The sequence below is a fragment of the Rattus norvegicus genome, chromosome 2, assembly GCF_021556685.1.
Source record: "Rattus norvegicus strain SHRSP/BbbUtx chromosome 2, alternate assembly SHRSP_T2T, whole genome shotgun sequence".
NCBI lineage: Eukaryota > Metazoa > Chordata > Mammalia > Rodentia > Muridae > Rattus > Rattus norvegicus.
The window spans coordinates 224,311,235-224,331,448 of NC_141535.1; the positions used below are offsets into that span (position 1 = coordinate 224,311,235).

General features: G+C 43.0%; 1 pseudogene; it reads left to right on the forward strand.

The window, feature by feature from the left end:
* The first annotated feature begins 9,673 nt into the window (after positions 1–9,673).
* Positions 9,674–10,774, forward strand: LOC108350114 (glyceraldehyde-3-phosphate dehydrogenase pseudogene; annotated as a pseudogene).
* Positions 10,775–20,214: the final 9,440 nt, after the last annotated feature.

Genomic DNA, 20,214 nt, shown 5'->3' on the forward strand with positions numbered 1-20,214 from the left:
GGACACTCTTACCCTGACTGGACTACAAATTAGCACAGCGTTTTGTTGGTAAGTCACTTCGTGTTCTGTTTTACTGAACAACACTGACATAAAGCACCCAAAGGCAGGGAGCACTGTGAATGCCAGGCAGTTTCACTAACCTGGAACCTACGCGTGCTTCTCTTGAGTATGAAGCAAGATATTGCTCAAGGGTTTTTAGTTTCATTGCTGGAGTGAAGTGGCGAGATCACCACCCTTTGAATAACATGCCACTCACCATTTATACCTAGTTCAGGACCAGCAGATGTTCAAAGTGAAGCACAGAGTGTAAGTCTGTTTCTGGGACGGTGGCTGCAGATGCTAATTTTGACCCATGGAGAGCAAACACAGGAGAGCAGTAGAGAAGCTGGAAGGCCACTGAGCTGGAGGAAGTGAGGACCCTGCCAAGGAAGCAGGGAGGCTTTCTTTCCTCTGTGTGGGACCTGGCAGTTGTTTATAACAGAGAGCCCTTGGTTTATTATTCTTCCCATTTTACTCCTTCACATTTTTTTTTGATTTTTATTTCTGACAGCATAGCCTGAGGATTGTTTAATACAGTTTAATACAGTTTAATACAGGGCAGTTCTTCCTCCAGTAGGAGCAACCACTTGAATTAAAAATTCACTCCCTGCTCTGGAGCTGGATAGAGAGGTTTCTTACCCTGTAGAAATGTGACAGAAGCAGCTTGTAGTTTTTTTTGTGTGCTCTGGCCCAGGCTACCCGCTGACGCTTCTACTCCCTTGTGGATGAGAGTAAGAGAGAGGCACTTGGCTTCCAAGCATCAAGTGACCTTGTCCATGGTGTAAAATTAAGGTTTTCGTAGCTCCACATACCTGGTGCCGTTCTTAACTTTCTTTATCGGTTTGTTTCCACACCTCCCCATCCTTCTCCCATTTCTTCTTCTATTTCATTGGCATTAAAGTATTCTTTTGAGGGAGCTGGAGAGATGGCTTTGCAGTTAAGAGCACTGACTGCTCTTCCAGAAGTCTTGAGTTCAATTCCCAGCAACCACATGGTGGCTCACAACTATCCGTAATGGGATCTGATGCCCTCTTCTGGTGTGCCTGAAGACATCTACAGTGTACTCACATACATTAAATAAATGAATAAATAAATAAATAAATCCAATTTAAAAAGTATTCCTTGAAATCACTCAAAGTCCTATTTTATTGGGTTTAAGATATGTCAACTCATTAATGGCAAAGGCTGTTAGCAAATCAAAACCACTGATGGTTTCCAGGAAACTGAAGCGATTGACTATCCCCAGGCCTGGTTTTCAAGGAGGAGGGGAACGTCTACGTAGTGTTAGACCACAAGGATGCCACCCTCATGAACAGAGTGTTGAAGAGCTGGCTTCTTTACAAAAAGGAACATTTGGACGGTCTCTCTCTCTCTCTCTCTCTCTCTCTCTCTCTCTCTCTCTCTCTCTCCCTCTCCCTTTTCCCCTCTCCCTCTTCCCCTCCCTTTTTCTCTCTTTGTGTCTGTCTGTCTGTCTGTCTGTCTGTCTGTCTGTCTCCCCCCCCCCCACCTTGGGTTTTCTACCTTCTACCATGCCAGATGCAGCTTCCTCAATCTTAAGTTTCCCAGGTTATAGATCTATGAGCCACTGGATTTTGTTTATTATAAATCACTCAGACTCAAGCATTCTCTTAGAGTAGTAAGAACAAACCACAGCATCCAATGTCATAGAGAGAGCATGGCGAGAAAAGGAATAGGCTTGTCAGCTTTCCCAGAAGCCCTGGAAGAGAGGGGACCGTGCCGGGTTCTCTTAGATCACCTGTTATTATAGTCAAATTGCACCCCAGCCAGATCTCTCTTTACTCTAAAATTTTTTATTCTATTTTAAAGCATGTTTATTACATTTCTGTGTGTATGTGTATGTGTGTGCATGTGTATGTATGTGTATGTATGTGCATATACGTGTGTGTGTGTGTGTGTGTCTGTGTGTGTGTGTGTGTGTGAGATGCACATACCACAGCACATGGGTGGAGGTGAGAGGACAAAGTGAGGAAATTGGTTCCTATTCTTCACCCTATAGATCTATAGTTTCTGGAGATGAACTCAAGTTCAGGTTTGGTGGCAAGTGCCTTAACCTCCTGTGCTGTCTTGCCCTGCCTCCCTTAAGATGCTTGGTCCCTTACTTTATGTGCACTTTTCTCCATCCTCTGCTTAAACTCCCCTTTCTCATTAAGTTACGCAGAATGATGTACTAGGGTATTAACAATGTGTGAACTTGCCTTTAGATTCTGACTGAAGACTTGTGACGCTTCAGGGGTTATTAGTGACTAACAGCATAACCGGTCCTGACTCCCGATTTGTTGATTCTCCATGGTGCAAATACTCATGGTGACTGGTAAAAGTTACTAGTGTAAGGCTCACTGACTGGTGTTAGGAGGAGACAGATACAGGCATGAGCCCATCTTAGCTTGTCACTTAATGTTCATTAAGTTATTAGAACACAGCCTGGTCCCGGTACATCAAAGGACTTCTTTCCCTTGCTGCTACTGAGATCATTACTCTGTCGCTGTTCTTTTCCTCTTCTGTGTGTTTGCATGTGTATGTATACTCGGTCATCCACTGAGAACTCAAACAGGCCTAGCATTTGCCAATTCCATGAAAATATATGTGTGTTGGGTGATTTCAAACTACTAATGGTTTAACGTTTGGTTCGCAAGATTCCTGAATCTGAAACATGCTTCCTTAAACTGCCAGAAGCTTCTCTAGATCACACAAGTTCTAAGAATTAGAAACGCATCTGCATTTCTTTTCTTTCTTTCTTTTTTTATTAACTTGAGTATTTCTTATATACATTTTGAGTGTTATTCCCTTTCCCGGTTTCCGGGCAAACATCCTCCTCCCCCCTCCCCTTCCTTATGGGTGTTCCCCTCCCCACCCTCCCCCCTTGCCACCCTCCCCCCAACAGACTAGTTCACTGGGAGTTCAGTCTTAGCAGGACCCAGGGCTTCCCCTTCCACTGGTGCTCTTACTAGGATATTCATTGCTACCTATGAGGTCAGGGTCCAGGGTCAGTCCATGTATAGTCTTTAGGTAGTGGCTTAGTCCCTGGAAGCTCTGGTTGCTTGACATTGTTGTACATATGGGGTCTCGAGCCCCTTCAAGCTCTTCCAGTTCTTTCTCTGATTCCTTCAACGGGGGTCCTATTCTCAGTTCAGTGGTTTGCTGCTGGCATTCGCCTCTGTATTTGCTGTATTCTGGCTGTGTCTCTCGGGAGCGATCTACATCCGGCTCCTGTCTGCCTGCACTTCTTTGCTTCATCCATCTTGTCTAATTGGATGGCTGTATATGTATGGGCCACATGTGGGGCAGGCTCTGAATGGGTGTTCCTTCTGTGTCTGTTTTAATCTATTCCTCTCTATTCCCTGCCAAGGGTATTCTTGTTCCCCTTTTAAAGAAGGAGTGAAGCATTCACATTTTGATCATCCGTCTTGAGTTTCATTTGTTCTAGGCATCTAGGGTAATTCAAGCATGTGGGCTAATAGCCACTTATCAATGAGTGCATACCATGTATGTCTTTTGGTGATTGGGTTAGCTCACTCAGGATGATATTTTCCAGTTCCAACCATTTGCCTACAAATTTCATAAAGTCATTGTTTTTGATAGCTGAGTAATATTCCATTGTGTAGATGTACCACATTTTCTGTATCCATTCCTCTGTTGAAGGCCATCTGGGTTCTTTCCAGTTTCTGGCTATTATAAATAAGGCTGCGATGAACACAGTGGAGCACGTGTCTTTTTTATATGTTGGGGCATCTTTTGGGTATATGCCCAAGAGAGGTATAGCTGGATCCTCAGGCAGTTCAATGTCCAATTTTCTGAGGAACCTCCAGACTGATTTCCAGAATGGTTGTACCAGTCTGCAACCCCACCAGCAATGGAGGAGTGTTCCTCTTTCTCCACATCCTCGCCAGCATCTGCTGTCACCTGAATTTTGATCTTAGCCATTCTCACTGGTGTGAGGTGAAATCTCAGGATTGTTTTGATTTGCATTTCCCTTATGACTAAAGATGTTGAACATTTCTTTAGGTGTTTCTCAGCCATTTGGCATTCCTCAGCTGTGAATTCTTTGTTTAGCTCTGAACCCCATTTTTTAATAGGGTTATTTGTCTCCCTGCGGTCTAACTTCTTGAGTTCTTTGTATATTTTGGATATAAGGCCTCTATCTGTTGTAGGATTGGTAAAGATCTTTCCCCAATCTGTTGGTTGCCGTTTTGTCCTAACCACAGTGTCCTTTGCCTTACAGAAGCTTTGCAGTTTTATGAGATCCCATTTGTCGATTCTTGATCTTAGAGCATAAGCCATTGGTGTTTTGTTCAGGAAATATTTTCCAGTGCCCACGTGTTCCAGATGCTTCCCTAGTTTTTCTTCTATTAGTTTGAGTGTGTCTGGTTTGATGTGGAGGTCCTTGATCCACTTGGACTTAAGCTTTGTACAGGGTGATAAGCATGGATCGATCTGCATTCTTCTACATGTTGCCCTCCAGTTGAACCAGCACCATTTGCTGAAAATGCTATCTTTTATCCATTGGATGGTTTTGGCTCCTTTGTCAAAAATCAAGTGACCATAGGTGTGTGGGTTCATTTCTGGGTCTTCAATTCTATTCCATTGGTCTATCTGTCTCTGTACCAATACCATGCAGTTTTTATCACTATTGCTCTGTAATACTGCTTGAGTTCAGGGATAGTGATTCCCCCTGAAGTCCTTTTATTGTTGAGGATAGTTTTAGCTATCCTGGGTTTTCTGCATTTCTTACAACATTTTATTTATCAACATCGGAAAGGAAGAGTTTGACTTTAGAGTCTGTAAAGGAACCCTTTTCTCTTCTGGGCAATAACTCAGGAATGTTTCCTGTGCTTTTCTCCTAACTTCTCCTTCTTCCCCTTGTTGAGTAACTTAATATTTCAATCCCATGAAATATTTTACAATAATGATACTACACAACTCAACTGAAAGTTTTTAGAAAGCCGTGCACACAAAGTCTTGTCCTAGAATTTATAAATCTACAGTTTGATTGTTATTTTGGCTATTTTGGGGAACTGCTCAGAATCAAACCCAGGCTTTTGTGCATGCTAACCATGTAATGTATCATGAGCTACACTTCTAGGCCTGTTATTTTGGTTTTAATCATTGCACTACTTAGTAAATAGGGACGAATTCCATCCAGGAGATGCCTTTAGGGATATCTTGAGATATTAAAAAGCACACAAATTGAAGGCATGTTCATGAAGCAGGAGGAGCAAAGAGACAGCTTAAGGAGATTTAAGGAGATCAGCAGTCTTCCTCTAAGTTTTTTGTTTTTTGTTTTTTTTTGCATGACTTACGCTATAAACTGAACCTGTCTGAACCAGTTCTAGAGTAGATAAACCAGTTGGAGTTTGCATGAAGTCTGTCCTGTTCAGCAGGTACCACAGAGTTAGAAATGGATTGACAACAGAAGACTGCAGGATGCTGCCTGTTCTTTGAGGCTAAATAAATAGATGGGTTTAATGGTGGAGTGGTGTTGTTACAGGTTATCATGGCAGACAGATGGCTTGGAATGAGTTTCAGAATGAGTAGAACAACCTGGATCTTGCTCATATCTCTGCCCCGCCCTCCCTTGCCTTGAGCAGCTATGATCTTCTGACCACATGAGCCACTAGTTTCCTTCCCTGTCATTGCTCATACAGATTTTTCTTGAGACCAGCACTATCCAAGACAAGACAAGGAAGGGATTCTGGGAAATGTAGTTCCAGCTTACCAAATAGCTAAGGCTGAGAGCTATCCTGTCAACCCTCCTGAGTTGCATCTTTGTACCAAGGAGAACTGCCAAGCTACTGACTCTTCACCAGTGGCCGTGTGTGTGTGTGTGTGTGTGTGTGTGTGTGTGTGTGTGTCTGTGTGCGTGTGTGTCTGTGTGTGTGTGTGAGAGAGAGAGAGCATGTGTGTGTGTGTGTGTGTGTGTGTGTGTGTGTGTGTGTGTGTGTGCGCGTTTGTGTTCCACTGCATTTAGTCAGGGTTGCTTGCATGAATAAGACCAGGGGAGAGTTTACTTGAGTGCGAACAATTTACCAGTGGCTGTACCCCTGAGGAATGTGACTCTCCATCCCTCAGCAAATATTAACTGATTAACTGCTTAGCTCCTCAGAAAGGTGTGAGGCCTTCTGCACTATTCCCCTATGCATAATGGGACATTGATGGGTTCAACCTTGTGCAGGTTTCATGTAGCAGCTATTGCTGCTGTGAGATCATGGCTGCCCCAGTCACACCATGTCCAGAAGACAGTATTTCATGGGATTCCTTCCTTTCTCCTTGTTCTTAAACCCTTTTCATTATTTCTTCTGTGATATTCCCTGAAATTTAGATGGGGTTATACAGATGTCCCATTTAGGGCTGATAGCTCAATGGCCAATTATTCTTGGCACTTTGACCAGTTGTGAGTCTTTTCCTTAACCAACTGCCAACTCCAAACAAAAGCTTCTCTGACCAGGGCTGAATATGGCACTAATTTTTAAATAGAAACATAAATACCTATAAGGCAGTTTGACAACATGTCCATTTAACAAAGAAATCATTGTAGTTTCTCCTGCAGGGATCCTGTTTTAAATTGTAATTCTTTATTTGTGTGCATGTGCATGCAGATGTGTAGATGTGCATGGATAGCCATGTTCCACAGTGTGTGCATATAGGTCAGGAGTCAGATCCCTTCTACCATGCCACTCATGGGTCTCTAACTCAGGTCGTCTTGGTGGCAAGTACCTTTAGTCATGAGCCATATTACTGACCCAGTGTCTATTATTTTGAGTTCTTCATATATTCTAGATATTAATTCTCTTTCAGATGTATAGCTGCCAAAGATCTGTGTGGATTCTGTAGGTCATCTCTTCCTCAACAGCTTCCTTTGCTATACAGAGTTTTATATTAAATACATTCTTTCTTTCTTTAAAAGATTTATTTATTTTTTATGTATATGAGTACACTGTAGCTGTCTTCAGACACACCAGAAGAGGGCATCAGATATCATTACAGGTGGTTGTGAGTCACCATGTGGTTGCTGGGATTTGAACTCAGGACCTCTGGAAGAGCAGTCAGTGATCTTAACCACTGAGCCATCTCTCCAGCCTCAATACATTCTTTCTATTCTTATTCGTATTATGATTTTTTTAAATCATGAGCATGGGAGATTGTAGTGACATTTTTGAATCATTTTAATCCCAGATGTAGGGATGTGGGGCGACTTTGGGCTGAAGTAGCTGACCATGATTTGTCTTGTGTTCTAGCAAAAGGATGGTTTTGCCAGCTACAGTTCATTTCTGTGATTGTGTGACATTTGGAATTCTGGGAATTTTTCTAGTATATAAACACTAGAGCTCCAGTAGGTAAGGTTGTTGGTTGTTCAGGCCGGTTGGTATGGTTTGTTAGTTATAGTGCTCAAAAAACAAAAACAAAGAAATTTGATTCAGAGATCTCTCTCCCCTCTCTTCTTCTTTTTTGTTTCTCCATCTTTATTAACTTGGGTATTTCTTATTTACATTTCGACTGTTATTCCCTTTCCCAGTTTCCAGGCCAACATCCCCCTAGCCCCTCCCCCTCCCCTTCTTTATGGGTGTTCCCCTCCCCATCCTCCCCCCATTGCCGCCCTCCCCCCAACAATCTAGTTCACTGGGAGTTCAGTCTTGGCAGGACCAAGCGCTTCCCCTTCCACTGGTGCTCTTACTAGGCTATTCATTGCTACCTATGAGGTCAGAGCCCAGGGTCAGTCCATGTATATAGTCTTTGGGTAGTGGCTTAGTCCCTGGAAGCTCTGGTTTGTTGGCATTGTTGTTCATATGGGGTCTCAAGCCCCTTCAAACTCTTTCAGTCCTTTCTCTGATTCCTTCAAAGGGGGTTCCGTTCTCAGTTCAGTGGTTTGGTGCTGGCATTCGCCTATGTATTTGCCAAATTCTGGCTGTGTCTCTCAGGAGAGATCTACAACCGGTTCCTGTCAGCCTGCACTTCTTTGCTTCATCCATCTTATCTAGTTTGGTGGCTGTATATGTATGGGCCACATGTGGGGCAGGCTCTGAATGGGTGTTCCTTCTGCCTCTGTTCTAAACTTTGCCTCCCTATTCCCTGCCAAGGGTATTCTTGTTCTCCTTTTAAAGAAGGAGTGAAGCATTCACATTTTGGTCATCCTTCTTGAGTTTCATGTGTTCTGTGCATCTGGGGTAATTTGAGCATTTGGGCTAATATCCACTTATCAATGAGTGCATACCATGTGTGTTTTTCTGTGATTGGGTTACCTCACTCAGGATATTTTCCAGTTGAATCCATTTGCCTTTGAATTTCATAAAGGCATTGTTTTTGATAGCTGAGTAATATTCCATTGTGTAGATGTACCACATTTTCTGTATCCATTCCTCTGTTGAAGGCCATCTGGGTTCTTTCCAGCTTCTGGCTATTATAAATAAGGCTGCGATGAACATAGTGGAGCACGTGTCTTTGTTATATGTTGGGGCATCTTTTGGGTATATGCCCAAGAGAGGTATAGCTGGGTCCTCAGGCAGTTCAATGTCCAATTTTCTGAGGAACCTCCAGACTGATTTCCAGAATTGTTGTACCAATCTGCAATCCCACTCTATTCTTCTTCTATCTAGTGATAGAGGGTGAAACCAAGACGGATAAAGAAGAACCCACAAAGTAGCAAAGACCAGTTATAGGAGATCTTTCCATCTGATATCTTCAATTTCTTTCTTCAAAGGCTTAAAGTTTCACCACACAGGTCTTTTACTTGCTTGGCTAGAGTTATATCAAGCTATTTTACATAATTTGTGGCTATTGTGAAGGGCATTGCTTCTTCGATAGTTTTTCTTGGCCAGTTGGTCATTCGTACATAGGAGGTCTACTGATTTTTTTTTTTGAGTTAATTTCGTATCCAGCCACTCTGCTGAAGGTATTTATCATCTGTGGGAGTTCACTGGTAGAATTTTTGGGATCACTTATGCATGTTATCATATCATCTGTAAACAGAGGTACTTTGACTTCTCCATACCCAGTTTGTATCCCTTGTTCTCTTTTAGTTGTCTTATTGCTCTAGCTAGAACTTTAAGTACTCTATGGACTAGCTATGGAAAGAGTAGACAGCCAAGTCTTGTTTCAGATTTTAGTGGAGTTGCTTTGAGTTTCTTTTGATTTATTTTGATGTTGGCTATTGGCTTGCTGTAATTTGCCTTTTTTACGTTTGGTTATGTCTAGTTAGATAAAAGTCTCTAAGACTGTTATCATGAAGGGGTGTTGGATTTTGTCAAAGGGTTTTTCAGTATCAAGTGAGATGATCTTGTGTCTTTTTCTTTTAGTTTGTTTACATGGTAGATTACACTGATAAATTTTCATATGTTGAGCCATCCTGTATTGCTAGGAGCCAAAGAGGATAAGGACACCACAAGAAAACCCACAAAATCAACAGACATGGGTCCATAGGGGCTCACAGAGACTGAGCTAACAGTTAGAATCTGCATGAGTCTGACCTAGGCTCTCAGTATAGATGTATTATGGTTGCATAGACTGGTCTTCTTGTGGGACTCCTAACAGTGGGAGCTCAGGCTGCCTCTGACTCTTTTGCTTGCTTCTCTTGAAATAAAAAAAATTGTTGGCTCTCTGCTGCTCCCTGTTCCAGAGACAGCCGCGTCTTCTCGTGCAGTGCCAGCCTCGTCTCATAGACAAGATGGTAAAGGTTGGTGTGAACGGATTTGGCCGTATTGGGCACCTGGTTACCAGACCTGCTTTCTGCTCTGCATCTGGCAAAGTGGACATTGTTGCCATCAATGACCCCTTCATTGACCTCAAGTACATGGTCTACATGTTCCAGTATGACTCTACCCATGGCAAGTTCAACAGCACAGTCAAGGCTGAGAATGGGAAGCTTATCATCAATGGGAAGCCCAGCACCATCTTCCAGGATCGAGATCCAGCTAACATCAAATGGGGTGACTGACGCTGGTGCTGAGTATGTCATGGAGTCTACTGGCATCTTCACCACCATGGAGAAGGCTGGGGCCAAAAGGGTCATCATCTCTGCCCCTTCCGCTGATGCCTCCATGTTTGTGATGGGTGTGAACCACGAGAAATATGACCACTCCCTCATGATTGCCAGCAATGCATCCTGCACCACCCACTGCTTAGCCCCCCTGGCCAAGGTCATCCATGACAACTTTGGCATCGTGGAAGGGCTCATGACCACAGTCCATGCCATCACTGGCCCCTCTGGAAAGCTGTGGTGTGATGGCCGTGGGGTAGCCCAGAACATCATCCCTGCATCTACTGGTGCTGCCAAGGTTGTGGGCAAGGTTATCCCAGAGCTGAACGGGAAACTCACTGGCATGGCCTTCCGTGTTCCCACCCCCAATGTGTCCATTGTGGATCTGACATGCCACCTGGAGAAACCTGCCAAGTATCATGACATCAAGAAGGTGATGAAGCAAGTGTCCGAGGGCCCACTAAAGGGCATCCTGGGCTACACTGAGGACCAGGTTGTCTCCTGCAACTTCAACAGCAACTCCCACTCTTCCACCTTTGATGCTGGGGCTGGCATTGCTCTCAATGACAACTTTGTAAAGCTCATTTCCTGGTATGACAATGAATATGGCTACCAGGCTAACAGGGTGGTGGACCTCATGGCCTCCATGGCCTCCAAGGAGTAAGAAACCCTGGACCACCCAGCCCAGCCCAGCAAGGCTACTGAGAACAAGAGAGAGGCCCTCAGTTGCTGAGGAGTCCCCATCCCAACTCAGCCTCCAACACTGAGCATCTCCCTCACAATTCCACCCCAGATCCCCATAACAACAGGAGGGGCCCAGGGAGCCCTCCTTTCTCTCTTGAATACAATCAATAAAGTTTGCTGCACCTCCCCCCAAAAATGTTGGATTTTGTCAAAAGCTTTTTCTGCATCTATTAAAATGTTTGTGTGGCTTTTCTTTGAGATACAGTACATTTACTGACTTGTGTATATTGGCCCAGCACTGGAATGAAGTCAACTTGCTCATGTTGAAGAATCTTTTATAAAAATGTGGTTTAACGTGTTGGGGGCATGTACCATGGTAGGATGTAGAGGATGGACTCCAACTAGTGAGTCAGTTTTTCCGTTCCACCAGTTGGGTTGTGGAGCATCAGCGTAGGTGGTCAGGTTGGTGGCAAGCACCCGTATCTGTCATGCTGTTTCACCAGCTGTGCCTGGTTTCATTTCACTGTGATTCCTCCTTTCCTTCCTCTCTTTGTTTCTATTGCATGTGTCTGAGTGTTTTGATTACATGTATGTCTGTGAGCCACATGTGTGCAGTGTTGAGAAGGTCAGAGGAGGACATTGGATCCCGTGAGACTAGAGCTACAAAATATTGAGCCAACATCTGGGTGCTGGGAAACAAAGGGTCCTCTGCAGGAGCTGTCAGTTCTCTGACCTTGGAGCCGTCTCTCAAACTCCCACAGTTTTCAGTGTTCTTTTCTTTTTGTTGCATCTTTGTTTGGTTTTGCCATCAGGGTAAAAATACCAATTTCATAACAGAAGTTGGGATGTTTACATTCCTATTATATTTTGTGGAATAATTTGGGAAGGATTGGTGTTGATTCCTTTTGAAGGCCTGGTAGAATTTCACAGTGAAGAGTCACCATTTTAAAAAAACACTAAAAATATGCATATTTAACACTATACTGCTTATATGCTGTAGTTTCCATCACATTTGCTCTCCTCTACTCTTTTTTACCTTTCTTTGATCCATTTTCCTTTTGAAACAGTTTCTCACGCAGCCCCGGATGTACTAAAGCTCACTAAGTCCAAGGGTTAGCCTTGAACTCCTGATCCTCTGGTCTCTCCCTGTCAAGTACCAGAGTTAGAGATATGTAGCACCATGCCTGGATTTTTCTTTCTTTCTGCTGATTTTTAAGTGATATTTATCATTTTTAAAGCACTTCACAAATACTTAACATTTCTTGCTTATTACAGTTCTAGGGGGGACTTTAAAAAAAACTTTTATTTTGCACAGGAATTGAATCATTTGCCTGGACTCTTGACACCAATTCAAACTGCTACTTGCCTCAATATTTTAACCATTTTTTCAAACAGGGCCAAGTAGTCCGAAGTTGATATTTTTCTCTTTTATACACTGTTAACCTTTTTTTTTTTGCAGTAGGAATTATGAAAAAAATTACTCAATATCATAATCTCTTCAAACGGTGAACATGTGACAAGGTCCTAGTTTTTCTTTTTTGTTTTTTTGTTTTTAAATCAATTTGTACCTTTTTATTCCCACCCTTCCTCTAAGGTGATCTCTCAGGATCATTTTTCTAGATAAGCTGTATTTCCTCAGCCGGTGAAATGGGGCCACTGTGGCTTCTCGGGACGGCCGGGCGCAGAGGTGGGGGCAGACATTTCCTCTGCCTAAACAGATTGAATGAAAAGATGATTCGTCATGCACTGATAATTACAGCACAAAAGCGATGTGATTACATTTAAAGCTCCCTTTTTCTCTCTAAGACCCAGAAGCTTCCTAACCTCTTATAAAAAAAAATCCATTCACCTGATATTAAAAGCTTCATTCCCTGCACCCACCCTCACTCTCTGACCCGAAGCATATAATGGTAAGTTCTAAGAAAATGATGCAGCCGCTGCCACAGCGGAAGCCTTTGTTGTTCTCTCTTATCCTCGTACACAGACATCTCTGAATAGAGGCAGGTGCTATTTGGGAAAAAGAAGAGAGAGAGAGAGAGAGAGAGAGAGAGAGAGAGAGAGAGAGAGAGAGAGAGAGAGAGAGAGAGAGAGAGAGAGATCAGGTCCCCACAGTAAATGCGGATGGCAGCCTGAGCATATTTACATGTTGTTTCTTCCTTCTTTTTCTTCTTCTTTTTTTTTATATTTTTGCAAAGGTAATGCTAGATAAGTTTGGAATTGTGGAGTCTACAGCTCAGCTGCACCCACCCTTTTTCTATAGTGATTGATTCTACTATTTTAAAGCTGTGTTCCGTAATTAATCCATATAAGTTGTCAGGATGCAGATGCCCCAGTACTTGGCCAAGCAACGGTTTCAGGCAGGATTCTGGAGGTAGACCGGAGGCTCTGCTTGCTTGCCTATCCCCATTTCTTATTATCTGGAGAGATTCTCTGGAGTCCTTCTTTGCAGATGCAGGCAGCACATCCACTGGCAGGATTAAACAATCTGGAGCTGGATTGCGGATGAAAGCGTTGCTTCCTGCATATCAATGCCAGCCACAAATCAGCACCCACAATTGTTCCATCATTAGTGAAAGCCTTCGAGCGGGAGTGGTCTCAATCTTCAGCCTGCTGGCTCTCTCCTCGGATTTCTTTGACTAGATTGCGTCCCGTTACCTTCACAATCTGTTCGGCGTTATCGGCACACAGACTGACAGACTTTTAAATTCACATTTAGAAAAATGGGAAAGCAGTTTGGAAACAAAACAAAACAAAACAGACCCAACCCCGGTACTGGAAAGAGTAGTGCATCAGCCATGTCGATTTACATCGACTCACACTACCAATAAACAACGTTCAGCCACCGGGAGCAAATAATACCATCCACTTAATTTTAGGAGTCCTGGAAACGGGACCTGGATTCCTTTTGCTTTAAACATGTGGACTTAGCTCTCTCTATCACACTCCTTTTAAATAGCCAGGCATTCTATGAGCTCCCACCTATACCCACAGGAATAAGAAAAGGGTTAATATTTGGCAGGGCTTTGGTCCTCTGAGATGAAAGGTGCTGTGGGGATTCAAAGGCCATTAAAATTATATGCATGGCAAACGCTGTTATCATTCAGTTCAGACACATGAAGCCGCTAGCTGCGTGCACAGTAAAAAGTAATGATGAGAATGAATTCCTGTTTAATGAGTATTTATCACACGCTGGCCATGTGTGAGCTACTTTATATTAGCTTTTGCTTTTCATTCCCACAACACTGTGATTATCTCTGTTTTACATGCACAGAAGTGTTTGGAGAGGTTAGGTGACTTGTGTAAGACCACACAGCTTAGGGTCACATATTTAAACCAGTGTCCACTTGTCTCGAAAGCCTGTGCTCTACACTATGGTGTCCTTTGAAGGCTACTCTCAAGGTCACATTTCCTGCAGCCATCTATAAATCACGTGTTCCACATTGATGCTTTTGATTGGTCATTTCTTGCCCATCAAGAAAACCCTAGGTACGGACTCCTTACTGATCTCGATCACTTCTATGCTTCGGTTCAAAACAAAAGACCTTAATTTTTGGGTTCTTAATAGATGTCTGAAAATCAATCTGGTAATTCCTCAGAAAATTGGAAATAGTTCTATCTGAAGACCCAGCTATACCACTGTTGGGCATATAACCAAAAGATGTCCCATCATATCACAAGAACATGTGCTCTACTATGTTCATAGCAGCCTTATTTGTAATAGCCAGAAGCTGGAAACAACCCAGATGTCCCTCAAACAAAGACTGGATATAGAAACTGTGGTACATTTACACAGTGGAATATTATTCAGCTATTAAAAATGAGGACATCATGAGTTTTATAGGCAAATGGGTGGAACTAAAAAATATTCTGAGGTAATCCAAAAGGACTTGTATGGTATATAATCACTGATAAGTGGCTATGAGCCAAAAAGTACAGAATACACATGGTACAAGCCATAGACTATAAGAAGTTTAACAAGAAGGCACAAGTGAGGGTGCCTCAATCCCACTTAGAAGGGGGAAGAAAATAATCATGGGAGGCAGACGGAGGGAGGGACCTGGGTGGGAGAAGGGAAGGAGAGGGCCCTTTGCTTTGCAACAACCCTATTTTCTCATTGAGATTAGGCCTAAGCACTACTTATCCTAAATAGCACAGGGAAGGGGGAACAGGATCAGAATGGGGAAGGCTAACAGGAGAGAGCCCCAGAGGGCCAGGAAAATGAATGGAAATAAACAGCCTCAGGGGGAGGGAGGTGGAGGGAATCCTCTAGAAAGTACCAGAGACCCTGGAGCCGATACACTCTCAGGACTCAAAGGGAGAGACCTTAGATGAAATGCCCAACACTGGGGAGAGAAAGCTCAAAGAACGCACCTTCAGTAGGAAACAGGGCCTCAAGTGGAGGGACAGGGCTACTAATTCACAGTCAAACTGACCCAGAACTGTTCCTGTCTAAAAGAACAGCAGGGACAAAAATGGAGAAGAGACTGAAGGAAAAGTGGTCCAATGACTGGCCAACTTGGAATCCATCTCATGGGGGGTGGGGTGGGGTTACCAAGACCTGACACAATTACTGTTGTTATGATGTGCTTACAGACAGGAGCCTGGCGTGGCTGTCCTCTGAGAGGCCCTACCAGCAGCTGACTGAGACAGACACAAATGCCTATGCTCAATCATTGAACTGAAGTCAGGGACCTTTATGGTTGAATTAGGGGAAGGATTGAAGAAGCTGAAGGGGAGAGCGATCCCATAGGAAGATCAGCATTCTCAACTAACCCAGACCCCAGGGAGCTGTCAGAGACTGAGTCACCAACCAGGAGCATACATGGGCCAGTCCAGGGTCCCTGACACATGTATAGTAGAGGACTGCCTGGACTAACTACCAGGGAGAAGATGTGCTTTATCCTTCAGAGGCTTGAGGCCCCAGGGAAGGGGGAGGTCTTGTGGGAGGGGCTCTCCAAGACAAGGAGGAGGAAGAATGGGATGAGGAACCATGGGAGGGGGAATCGAGAAGGGGGGGCAATGGCTGGAAATAAATTAAAAATAAAAATAAACAAAACAATAACAACAACAACAACAACAACAAAAACAGACATATTGGGGTTGGGGATTTAGCTCAGTGGTAGAGCGCTTGCCTAGCAAGCACAAGGCAAGGTTTGGTCCCCAGTTCCGGGAAAAAAAAATTTACTTCATTCTTGAGTCAAAGTCCACTTTTTAGATGAAAGTCTTTTTTTTTTTTCTTTTTTCTTTTTTTCGGAGCTGGGGACCGAACCCAGGGCCTTGCGCTCGCTAGGCAAGCGCTCTACCGCTGAGCTAAATCCCCAACCCCAAGATGAAATTCTTAGATAAAGTATATAAGTTTCTGCACCAACAATGAAGCCTTTCTGCTAATTAATGGCATCAGCATGAAGAAGTTACTTAATCTCTTTGGGCTTCAGCTTCCTCATAAGGAAGACTTGACAGTGATTCCTGTCTCGGAGAGCTAGATGGAGGGAGAGTGGAGTTCCTCCAGATGTACCTCGAATGGAGCTGCAGGCACTGGTTTCATCCTAACTTTCTGTACAGGATCCATTCTTCCTCTTTCTGAAGAAAGGAGATATATCTTAGTAATCATCATTAAAACAGAACACACTTGAGGCTACCTCTACAGGAGATAATTATTCTTTATTTTCTTCCCTGTGCTATTTAGGATAAGTAGTGCTTAGGCCTAATCTCAATGAGAAAATAGGGTTGTTGCAAAGCAAAGGGTTAGCCTCCGTGCTGGCCTATTTTCGTAGGAAATATGGGGTACTCAGGGCCTCTGCTTATTATTTCCCTGTTTGTCACAATGAACATAGAGCTTGGCAGTTGCTAGGGACCCATTTCTCATTGAGCCTGAAGTAGGCTTTTCTTTGTACATGAACTTGCAGTTCCTCCAGCAATGTGTGAGTGCAAATTGGAGAAATTAGAACATGAGGCCAGATCACCCACATTTCCTCTCTTCACAGGTGTTGGGCTCATCATTATGTTAACAAGGATCCCCTATTCACGTCCCTGCTGTCTTTCTAGGAGTTCCGACCAATAAATGTTTTCAATGCTTATTTCCTTTCTGGAACCTGTTTCTCAGAAAGAATTGATGCAATCCACACTAAAACATGTTTTGCTAGATCAGATAGTGTGAGCTAGGTCTTGAAAGCCTGGCTTATTCATACTCGACAAGGGTTAGATCCTCCCTGACTCAAGACCTCAGTCTGGGGCTGCTTACCCTCTCAGAGAGGATTTGTGGAAACATGCTGATGGGGAGCACACTTGCAGGTGTGCAGAACCAGTGTTTGGAAGACATTGGACATTGAGCTTCAGAAGTACTGCGGCCTGATGATGAAGGGAAACTGAGCAAGGGCCATTAACCAGCATAGGCTAAGTTTGAGAGGCAGAGCACCTGTTTGGTCATTTATAATGAGGCTCTTCTCCCTTGTAGTGGAGTGTCAATAGCACTTCTAAAGAATAGTCAGGATCTGAGAAATACAGTTCCAAACACCCTTGTCAGGAAACTGAGGGAGATGTTTGGAAAGACCCTTCTTACCAGTTTGATTCTGTCGTCACCATGACTATTAAAGCTTTATATTCCTGATCTGTTTTTCCATGGTACAAGTTGCCAGACCTGTATGTGTGGGAGATCATACTTAAGAGTTTCAGTGACCTGGCATTTTTGAGGTTTTTAAATGTCCAGGGGTTAGGATCATAGGAGAATATATCCTGTGGTGTCGTAGTTAAAATGCTGCATCTTGCATTCCTACTACAGGACTGGAAGTGCAGACACCGGAAGCTCTCTTTGTGTTTGAGTGGCAATACCCTTTACAACTTAGACTGCTATTCCAGCCCACTGACCTTGTTCCAAAGGAAGGGGCTAGCATTTGCAAGCTGAGAAGGGCTCTAAAGCAGGTGAGCGATACAGTGTGGTCAAAGTTCCTGAGATACTGACTGAGGGTGTTGATGATGTTCATGGTAGGCAAAGGGGTGTTTTGTAGTTTAAGGAAGCTTCTAGTGGGTGACACTCAAGGAAGACCTTTGGAATTCTAGAGCAAGATCATATCACCTGCAGTGGAGGGGTACATGTTTTCTGAAAAGCAAACCCTGAGGCAGGATTGAATCCTACTAGAGATAGAGCTCTTGGCCACGAGGTGCCAGCTGAGACATCATTTTGAATTAATTCCTGCTTCACCAGTCAAGTTGCACATATGGAAAGGACTGGTTGCAATCTGTCATTGGATAGAAATGAAATCCCAACATGACAGCAGCAGAGTACACGTGAAAGCTGCATGATCAGCTTTCTCAAATACCCATGTCACACATCACATTGCATTAATGATGTTCCCAAAGTTTGCACTGGTATATACCTTAGAGTGTGTCCCCTCTGGTCACAGTAGGAGAACCAATATAAGCATAGTTGGTGGATGAATTGTCTCTATAAAAATGGAAATTTACTGTAAGACTAGTCTACTCATGTCAGGTACAGCTCATTGATAATATTTTAATAAACTCAACATTTTAATGAATTCCAAGTTTTCTTTGTGAAGATTTTTAGCGAGGAAAGTAAAAATTTAAAAATCCAATAAACTTATAATTTAAGTGGGTTATAGTTATATTAACATGCTTTCCCTCCCCGACCACCTAATTTAGTATAATAAAGTTCTTAGAGCTTTATTTAAACATTTCCATCTGCCCAGCAACTGGAGTCCATCTGGAATAATGTATTTTTATCAAATTCTATGGGTAACTCAAACCAGGACCCATTGATTTGAAGAGAAAATGGCTGTCTTTCATAGGTTTCACACATGAGCAAATTGATCTATTGCTGTGCAATGAATAATAGTGTTATTTGACTATACACTTAGGTGAAAGTCTTGGAAACTATATAGTTGAGTATTTTGCATTATTATTGCTATTTTCTTTGGATTTCTCTTTGGGAAAGGCCTTCTTCCTTATAATTTTTTTCACTTCTCATCCATACTAGACAATAAAAGGACAGTCTGGTCTAAGGATGTAATGACGAGAATGCCTCCCAAGGGGGACCCACAAGCTGGAAGTCATCACAGCATCTTTCATACAAGTGACTTCGTCCCTGGTTAGGGAAGATCATCTCACAACATGGGGTACAGGATAACTGTGTCACATTGGATGTAGTTTCATTACTCACTGTCCTTATCAACATATGAGGCCAAAGTCCGGAAGCTCAGGGACTGAGTTGTGCTTGATTACTCCTCCCTATCTAAATGATGAAGCCTTTGAAAGGCATTTAATGACTTGTGACGTAGTTTCTCTGTCTGCAATACAAGTGGGTTCAGTAGGTTCTGTATGTTTTCTCCCAGTTCTGATTTTTAAAAAAGATTTATTTATTTATTATATATAAGTACACTATATCTGTCTTCAGACACATAAGAAGAGGGCACAGATCCCATTACAGATGGTTGTGAGCCACCATGTGGTTGCTAGGATTTGACCTCAGGACCTCTGGAAGAGCAGTCAGTGCTCTTAACCACTGAGTCATCTCTCCAGCCCCTCCAGTTCTGATTTTTAATTTCCAGAGAGTTTTAAACTTGGCTGAGGCTCACTGAAACAAGTATCAGTCAAAAGAACTTATTTTCAAGCATTTTCTTAAGTTATGTAGATCTATATAGGCACTAAGTCTAGTTAATTGTGTTCATTAATCATGCGTTATTCTCCCTCCTACAAGATGACATTTAAAGGTCCCATTGTAAGGTTTAACGTTGCTTTTGCTTTTGTTTCATCTTGTGTTTTTTTCTGGCAGATTTTGAGAAATAGTAATCGACCCAATTAACTAGATAGATGATATATGCCATCCTGTGTGTGATACAGCTCACGTAGGAACTCTTGAGAGATGATTGAACAGGATTTCAATATATGGCACCTTCTATTTTCTATACTTTACCCAGCTTCTACTAACAGTTGTGTTGTCTCACCGTTTGCCCATGTGTTTTTTTTTTAATTCTTTACATTTTTGGTCATTTTCAGGTAATACATTTAGTGAACTCATTGCATATTTGCAATGTACTTCTTCCTGGTATTTGCCGAGGACCTGTGTCTTTTTTTTTTTTTTTTCTTTTTTTTTTCTTTTTTTCGGGGCTGGGGACCGAACCCAGGACCTTGCGCTTCCTAGGCAAGCGCTCTACCACTGAGCCAAATCCCCAACCCCCCGAGGACCTGTGTCTTAATTGGAGTATCTATTGCTGAGAGGAAACACCATGACCAAAAGCAACGTGGGGAGGAAAAGTTTTATTTCACTCTCAATTCCTCATGACAGTTCATCATGAAAGCAGTTTGGACAAGGACTCAGATAGGGCAGGGAGCTGATGCAAAGGCTATGGAGGAGGGTTGCTTACTGGTTAGCTCCTCATAGCATGATAAGTTTGCTTCCTTATAGCACCCAGTACCACCATCCCAGGGGTGACTCAACTCACAATGGGCTGTGTCCCCATTCATCAATTGCTAATTAAGAAAATGGCCTA